General features: G+C 41.2%; 1 long non-coding RNA gene across 1 annotated transcript in view; it reads left to right on the forward strand.

The window, feature by feature from the left end:
• Positions 1-851: 851 nt before the first annotated feature.
• Positions 852-7,898, forward strand: part of LOC138854778 (uncharacterized) — a 138,438-nt gene continuing 131,391 nt past the window's right edge. Inside the window, exons 1-2 of the long non-coding RNA XR_011393958.1 lie at positions 852-1,081; positions 3,047-3,154. This is a non-coding gene — a long non-coding RNA (uncharacterized lncRNA). The remainder of the gene's footprint in view (positions 1,082-3,046; positions 3,155-7,898) is intronic.

Below are 7,898 nucleotides of genomic sequence, written 5' to 3' on the forward strand. Positions count from 1 at the left end.
CAAGAAAAGGGAGAGGAAGCTCCAGTTCTTTGAATCAAGAGCACTTCGTGCGTGTAAGATTCGAAAGATAGAAAACGTATAAGGGTGCTACTGAGAGGTAGAACCAAAACATTTCCAAATTTACAAGCTATGTATATGCACTGAGAGACACACATGCATATACACGCCTCTCTGTGTATATACACTGAGAGAGACACACACACATACACGCCACTTTGTGTATATACACTGAGAAAGAAAGAGACACACACACACACAAACACGCCTCTCTGTGTATATATACTGACAGATGCGCACTTCTGTATGTATACACTCACTGAAAGAGGCACAATTCTTGACATATTTATATACCGAGACATTCACATATCGCGGTGTACATGCACTGTGAGAAATATACCTCTCGGTGTGTATACATTGATACACAACTGTCGGTGTATATACACTGACAGATACACATCTCTCGGTGGGTCTCTTGTTTAAGTTCACTTTGATATTTTGTAAATATTTATATTATTATTATGCTTATTTTCATTATTATTTGTAATAGTACGATAGTAGTAGTAGTAGTAGTAGTAGTAGTAGTAGTAGTAGTAGTAGTAGTAGTAGTAGTAGTAGTAGTAGTAGTAGTAGTAATAGTAGTAGTAGTAGTAACAGTAGTAGTAGTAGTAGCAGTGGTAGTAGTAGTAATAGTAGTAGCAATTTTATAATTATTACCATTAATAATAATAATAATAATGACGCACTAAGACCGGTTTCACTCTGGTGGAACTGACGCCTCTGTTCGAGGCTTCGAATGAGTGCCCAGCAATCAGAGACCTCTGCCAGTGGACCTAAGCACTGTGTCAGTGCTTTCTAGAATGAGTGGTTGAGGCCAGGAAGCTCGTTGGTGGCGAAGCTCATTTTAACTCGTTGATAACGTGATTTCCCGTGTGTGATAACGTGATACCTCGTGTGTGATAACGTGCGCGATGGACGCTGCAACTGTATCCGGAATCTAAATTTGCAGTTAATAAAGACGGAAAATAAATTAACGGGAGTTGGTATATAGAGATGGAATTATCCGGCAGTATTACACAATGAGGTAAGTAGGTAAATATAATGCAATGCTTTGGTATTATATTTTGGCATTATGCTTGGTATTATACTTTGGTATCATGCTTGATAATTATACTATGGTATTATGCTTGACAATCATACTTTGATTACACACTTGGTATTATACTTTGGTATCATGCTTGATAATTATACTATGGTATTATGCTTGACAATTATACTTTGATTACACACTTGGTATTATACTTTGGTATCATGCTTGATAATTATACTTTGGTATCATGCTTGGTATTATTCTTTGGTGAACTGAACGACGCTGACCTCCAGGTGGTATTAGTCGAGCATAATGTGTGTATAACGTAAGAAAGGGCTAGTTGTTACACTGTAATTACGGAGGGTACTTGTTAACGATGTCTCTGTGACATGCAATGAGGATATATCCACCGTGAAACGCATGTTTTCTAGTGTATATCCGTATGTTAGGTATTAAAGTGTTCTTCACCGGTGGTGTGGAGGTGACATGCAGCCTTAATGACTCTCGTGCAGTTCATAGGATACCAACATATCAACCGTCAAGGATGCTATGCTCTGCCGGGAGAATGATTGTGTACCGAGAGAATGAGTGTGTACCGGGAGAATATATAATTTGTACTGGGAGAATGATTGCTTGTGTACCAGGAGAATGATTATCCCGGGGTCACTGTGTTTACGGGGAGAATACCAGGAAAACAGAATGATTGGATACCCAATCTGAAGATTCGTGAGATGAATAGATAGCCAGTTCATTGCTGATTGGGACTGTGTGAAACGCTGAAGGTTTGATCCTTCTACCTCGACTTGTTAGACGGGAGTCGCGACTGTCACTACCCAGCCATGGCTGGTAGAGGAAGGTCTGGTGTAGATTTTTGGTGGGGTTTAATAAGGGATAAAAAGGATGGGTAGAACCGGGACCCCTTTTAAAAGGGATGCCTCGTTGCTACTAAGGGGCCCTCGTGCTAAGCGGCTCTTGTGCTAAAGGACCCTCGTGCTCAGGAGCATGAGTGTCGAAGTAAAATGGAAAAAAAAATAGTATGTAGTTTATATTTTTTCACTTTTTTGAGGTTTTGTAGGATTTTTTAAAAATTTCAAAACTTCCACTAAATTTCAGATTTTTGGCCTAAAATGCATTAATTCCGAGAAAAGAGCCTAGATTTATTTTCTCTTCCTTTACTGAAACCAGCCTGATAAACTCCTTTCTCAAGACATCACTATGGCCGTTATAGATTTATCATAATACCGACCAGTGGATGAATAAAATATGTGCAACACCTGGATATCTTGCGTAAAAACGCTCAGGTGTTGCACATGTGACTGTAACAGATTTAGTTTAAATGCACTTGCGGATGGTTTACCATTTTTTTACGTTGATAATTATGTACCTGTGAAAGTTTGAAGTGGTAGGTTTCCTAGTGATGTGGGTTATGTGGACAGTACGAGGAAGCAAGCCTCATTCCCAGTGCTTGGAACTGTTAGTATAGATTGTCAGTGGAATGGGTAAACAGTCAGTGTGTGGTGAGTTCATCTGTGGCCTGGGCTTCAGCGTACGATACTGTTGATGGGGATAGTTGGTGTGTTGAGACGAGTCAGTTTGGTTTCCGATGCTGTGGTCTCTTGATGGATGGATTCAGTGTTCAGATTAGTGCACAAGCGGTGTCACTGCTCCCTACTTTCCTCCAATCCTTTTTTCCCTTCTTCCTCTCTTCATTTTCTCTTCCTCCTCCGCCTCCTGCTTCTCTTTCTCCTTTTCCTTCTGAACACAGGAAGGGGACTCCAATTCTTTGAATTAAAAGCCCTTCAACATACAAGATTCCTCACTTGAAGGGGACACAAATACAGAATAGTGGCAATTAAGAACTAAACAGTGATCAGGAGATGATTCCTAATGAACTGATTGCCTTTGTTTTTATACCTGTGACATATTAAGAAAGTTTTCCTACTCTCGACCTATTTCCAGATCTGTCTTGGAGGATGTACCCATGGAGGAAGAATACTTTGTTCACGGAATTAGGGCTATCCTCTTCTCGGATCAAACCTGACTACCCTCCCCACTGCCAATCCCCAGGTTTTGTATGATTTCCCTTTCGTTGGTATGATGGTATATATGTTCATTTTTATTTTGTTAATTAAGTTTTTTCTCGTGTGCTGCAAAATTCATGGCTGTAAGCGCTGAGTGACCTAAGTTGTCAGTGCTTCGTAACTGACCTGCTGCTGCTGCTGCTGCCGCCGCAGCCGCCGCCGCAGGGGTTTATTCTCTATTTTATAACTGGGTGAAAGTAAGATCAGGTTTTGATCACCTTCAGAGTATATTTGTTTAAATTTTCTGCACTGTTGTTTTCCCGAAGGTTACTGTTACTTAGAGCTGTGGCACAGGAGGCGGAATTGAATCACTGTAGGAGGCTGGATACATAATGTCAACATATTTATGTTCACTCTGTTTTATGTCTGATAATAAACTAAAGATCTGTGTTCAGGAGTCAGATACGTAACTAAAACACGGTTGCAGGTCACTTTTCTTGTTGCTTAGTCTTTGAAAAACCTTCAAGGGAGAAGGGAGTATTGTCTTGTTACCTGTGATTTCCGCTTTATCTAAGCAAATGTTGCTTAGCTCTTCCTTCTCTGAACAAATCTAATTACTGTATTTTCCAGCATATAAGGTGCGCTTTTTTTCCCACAAAATGTATTGGAAAATCACTTTGCGCCATATATGATCAAGGTTAGACATTAGCGTTAATTACGAGAGTAATTAATCCTTGAATATGATTACTGATTTACCGTTATCAGATGTCTGTCGTGCGCCTTATATGATGGAAAACACAGTACCTCAGATTTCCTAGGCTCTGTATGAGCTTTACACCTTTAGCGCTTTCCCGAGAAAATAATAGTGGACACTACACTCCTCACAATTGTAATTGGACGGAGTCCGGAGTCCCTTTGTGTGTGAGTTATTAGTTTCTTAATTGTTCGCCTTTTTGTAAATATAACACCCAATGTTTACTGTAAGCAATGCAGTGGATAAGGTCACACGAAAATTCTTGGAAAGTGCTTTGTAAAATGGAAAAAGTAAAAACAAATTGAGCTTTCGTGAATACGCAGGGAAACACGCAAGTAAACGCGTGTGTGTGTGTGTGTGTGTGTGTGTGTGTGTCGTACCGAATAGGTAAAACTTCCCATTTTTTATTAAATAGAAACTCTCTTGTCGAATAAGACAAGCTAAAATTTGTGTATGCAATAATTTCGCAAAAATCATTCTGAACCTAGCAAAAAAAATATATTTCACTGTGTTTATTATTAAATTATTGTAAACTTATCTAAAATATATTTAGTTGGATTAGGCTAAATTAAATTGCGCTTGCTTTTGAAAGGTTAGGTAAGTTTTCTAAAGTTTTTTTTGGTACAAAATTATTAATTTTTACATTAAAATAAATTAAAAAATCTTTAAACATATAAGAGAAAATTTTAGAGAGGAATTTATTTTAAATGAATTCTTGCTAATTGACCAATTTTACCTATTCGGCACCACACACACACGATGTAGTGGATGCAGGATCCATACATAGCTTTAAGCAGAGGTATGATAAAGCTCACGGTTCAGGGAGAGTGACCTAGTAGCGATCCGTGAAGAGGCGGGGCCAGGAGCTCGGACTCGACCCCTGCAACCTCAACTAGGTGAGTACACACACACACATACATTATATATATATATATATATATATATATATATATATATATATATATATATATATATATATATAATATATCGCACATACCTATACGTACACATGTCCACATAGAGCCTAACAATATGACCGTTCTCACTGGAGCAGCATAGTTACACACACACTGAAAATTATGCTATAAATTACGTTAGGAGCGACCTCCAATCCACAGGAGAGCGCTTGCTGTCCTTAGTACACCCACACTCCCTGCCTAACTCCCTCATCACCTCTCTCCCCACCTCCCTCGTTCTCTCCCCACCTTCCTCACACCCTCCACACCACCATCCCTTCCTCTAACCCTTTCCCCATTCCTTTCAGGGAACACCCAAATATACTGCCTACCCACACCTCCGTCTCACCAGAGTGAGTCGTCTAGGTAACTCGTTGTGTATGTTACTTTATGAGTGAAGTTTGCCTAACTCTTTGTATATTCTTTTTGTACTATTCACACACGCAGACATTAAGGTAAATTAAGAAACGGGACCGGGACCTAAGTATCAATCCCCGCTAACACAAATCGGTGAGTGCACGCCAACACACACACACACAGACACACACACAGAAGCCAGTGAAGAGGCGCGGCCAGGAACTGTGACTCGACCCTTGCAACCACAAATAGGTAAGAAAACGAAAATACACACACACACATACATGTACACACACATAGACATACACATATATATTATATATACACAAATGAATACACATACACATCATACAACTCGCATTGTACCGTATAATTCTCATAATCTCTCGTAATGGAAAATAAATTTGAGATTAAATTCTCTACATTACAAGGTAACGAATGTAAAGCTTCGTATTGTAGGTTCAACGAGGGAAAGGGATCAGTCTCTCTCTCATTTTGAGCTCAGAAACATGTTGATCCCACGATGGATGGAAGATGTATGTTAGTTTGTGAGAGGTGGCAGCACGCACTCTGAGGGATGGGTGACCCTACTGGGTTATAACCACAGACTTTACCAAAGCAATGCCTTTGATCCTGGAGAGTTGTGCTGACTAGTATTGGGGGATTCTCTCTCTGTCTCTCTGTCTCTCTCTGTTTCTCTCTCTTTCCCTTTCTCTCTTTTTTTTACACAGGGTTTGACAAGGTTAAGGATCCCTAGTTTTATTGACAAGCTAAGAGCTGTTACCTACATCAGCTCATTTGAAAGCATTTTTACTGTAATGAGATATACAAGTAGGGAACAGGATGAAGTTGGAGCCATCTGTGGACCAGCATTTTCATTTGATCAACTGACGTTATCTCGTTGACATCATTATGCTGTACGAATGTGTTCCATACTCGAGTCATCCTGGGTATGTATGATCTCAGATGGAGTGATGTTCTGGAGAAGGGTACAGCCAGAGTGAAGTTGCTGCTTTCTTCCCGTCTTGTGGCATGAAATTTTGTTTCACGCTGTCCTCGAAGTGGATTCAAGTGTGGTACTTTGACAATATTGGCCTTGTACATAACAGTAAGGCCACCCACATCCCTCCTGTGTTGAAGGCTCTGCTGAAATGACAGATCTATCCAGGATGGGTCCAGGCGAAAGATGAGACGTCTTGCTCTGTTCTCCACTCTGTCAAGCGGTCGCAGATGAGAGGGGGGGGGGCAGGCAAACCAAGAAAGTGGAGCATACTCAAGGTGTGAGCGTACTTGTGCCTCGTACAGAGTCTTGCAACCCCTACTGTCAAGCAGATGCGAGATACGGCGAAGTGCTGTGAGCTTCCTGGCTGCCTTGTTTGCTAGATTTACAACATGGTTCTTCATGGTTAGTTTGGAGTCAAATTTCACCCCAAGGATATCAACTTCTTCTCCAGGTGCCAACACCCTCCCATTCATCCTTACTACTGCACCAGCATTGCCATCATGGTGCCTAGAGACGATCATCATTTGCATTTTCTCAGGTGCAAATGTTACTTGCCATCTATTTCCCCAAGCTGATATAGCTCTTAGCTGGTGATTGATGTAGCTTAGAGCAGCTGGCATTTCTTCTCTTGGATAAGTGAATGTCAGTGTGCAGTCATCTGCATATGCATGTGATTCTGGGATGAGATGAAGGAGGTCGTTGAAGTAGACATTCCATAACAATGGTCCCAGCACGCTTCCTTGTGGAACACTTGCCCCAATAGGATGTCTTGCTGATTCTTTTCCATTGAGAACTACACTTAGAGATCTACCATGAAGGTAATCACTGAGGAGACAGCGTAGAGCCTGCAATTCCCAGTGCTTGAAGTTCTGCTAAGAGACCCTGGTGCCTCACCCGGTCGAAAGCACCAGCAATGTCCAGTGCTACCACACAGCTGACTTTGGATTCATCCAGTGAATGGTGCCACTTAGTGGAGAGGTTTAGCAACAGATCAGCAGCAGAATAACATTTCCTGAAGCCATATTGACGATCACAAAATAGTGAGTGGTAGTAAAAAACTCTGTCATTTGTCTTGAGATTGTTTCAAGGCTCTTACCAGTGATTGACAGGAGTGACACTGGTCTGTAGTTGCTGATTTCTGCTCTGCTCTTCTTTTTGTGAACATGGACTACATTTGCCTCTTTCCATAGAGAGGGCCATTTACACTGTACTAAGCAGTGCTGAAAGATGCGAGTTAGAGGTGCTGCTAGCTGGTCTGCACATCTCAGCAATCTTGGGCTCATCTTGTCTGGGCCCACGGCCTTTTCTTGGTCAAGTGATTTAAGAAGGAAATGCACCTCCTCCTGCCTTATTGTCACCACTGACAGTTTTGACACAGTTCTTGCGTTCTCTCTCTCTCTCTCTCTCTTTCTCTCTCTTTCTCTTTCTCTTTCTTTCTTTCTCTCTGTCTCTGTCTCTGTCTGTCTGTCTCTCTCTCTCTCTCTCTCTCTCTCTCTCTCTCTCTCTCTCTCTCTCTCTCTCTCTCTCTCTCTCTCTCTCTCTCTCTCTCTCTCTCTCTCTCTCTCTCTCTCTTACCCCGGTTAGTATCTCGAATCAAACCAAGACACTCGTATAAATGGTCTAAAAGATTGTCCATAATACAAGTGAAGGGATTGGAATCTTTCTCGGTGCCGCTTGCAAAGGCTTCACTGCGCTCAGAGAAAACTGCCAGTTAAGATTG

This window comes from Cherax quadricarinatus, chromosome 69 (assembly GCF_038502225.1).
Source record: "Cherax quadricarinatus isolate ZL_2023a chromosome 69, ASM3850222v1, whole genome shotgun sequence".
NCBI lineage: Eukaryota > Metazoa > Arthropoda > Malacostraca > Decapoda > Parastacidae > Cherax > Cherax quadricarinatus.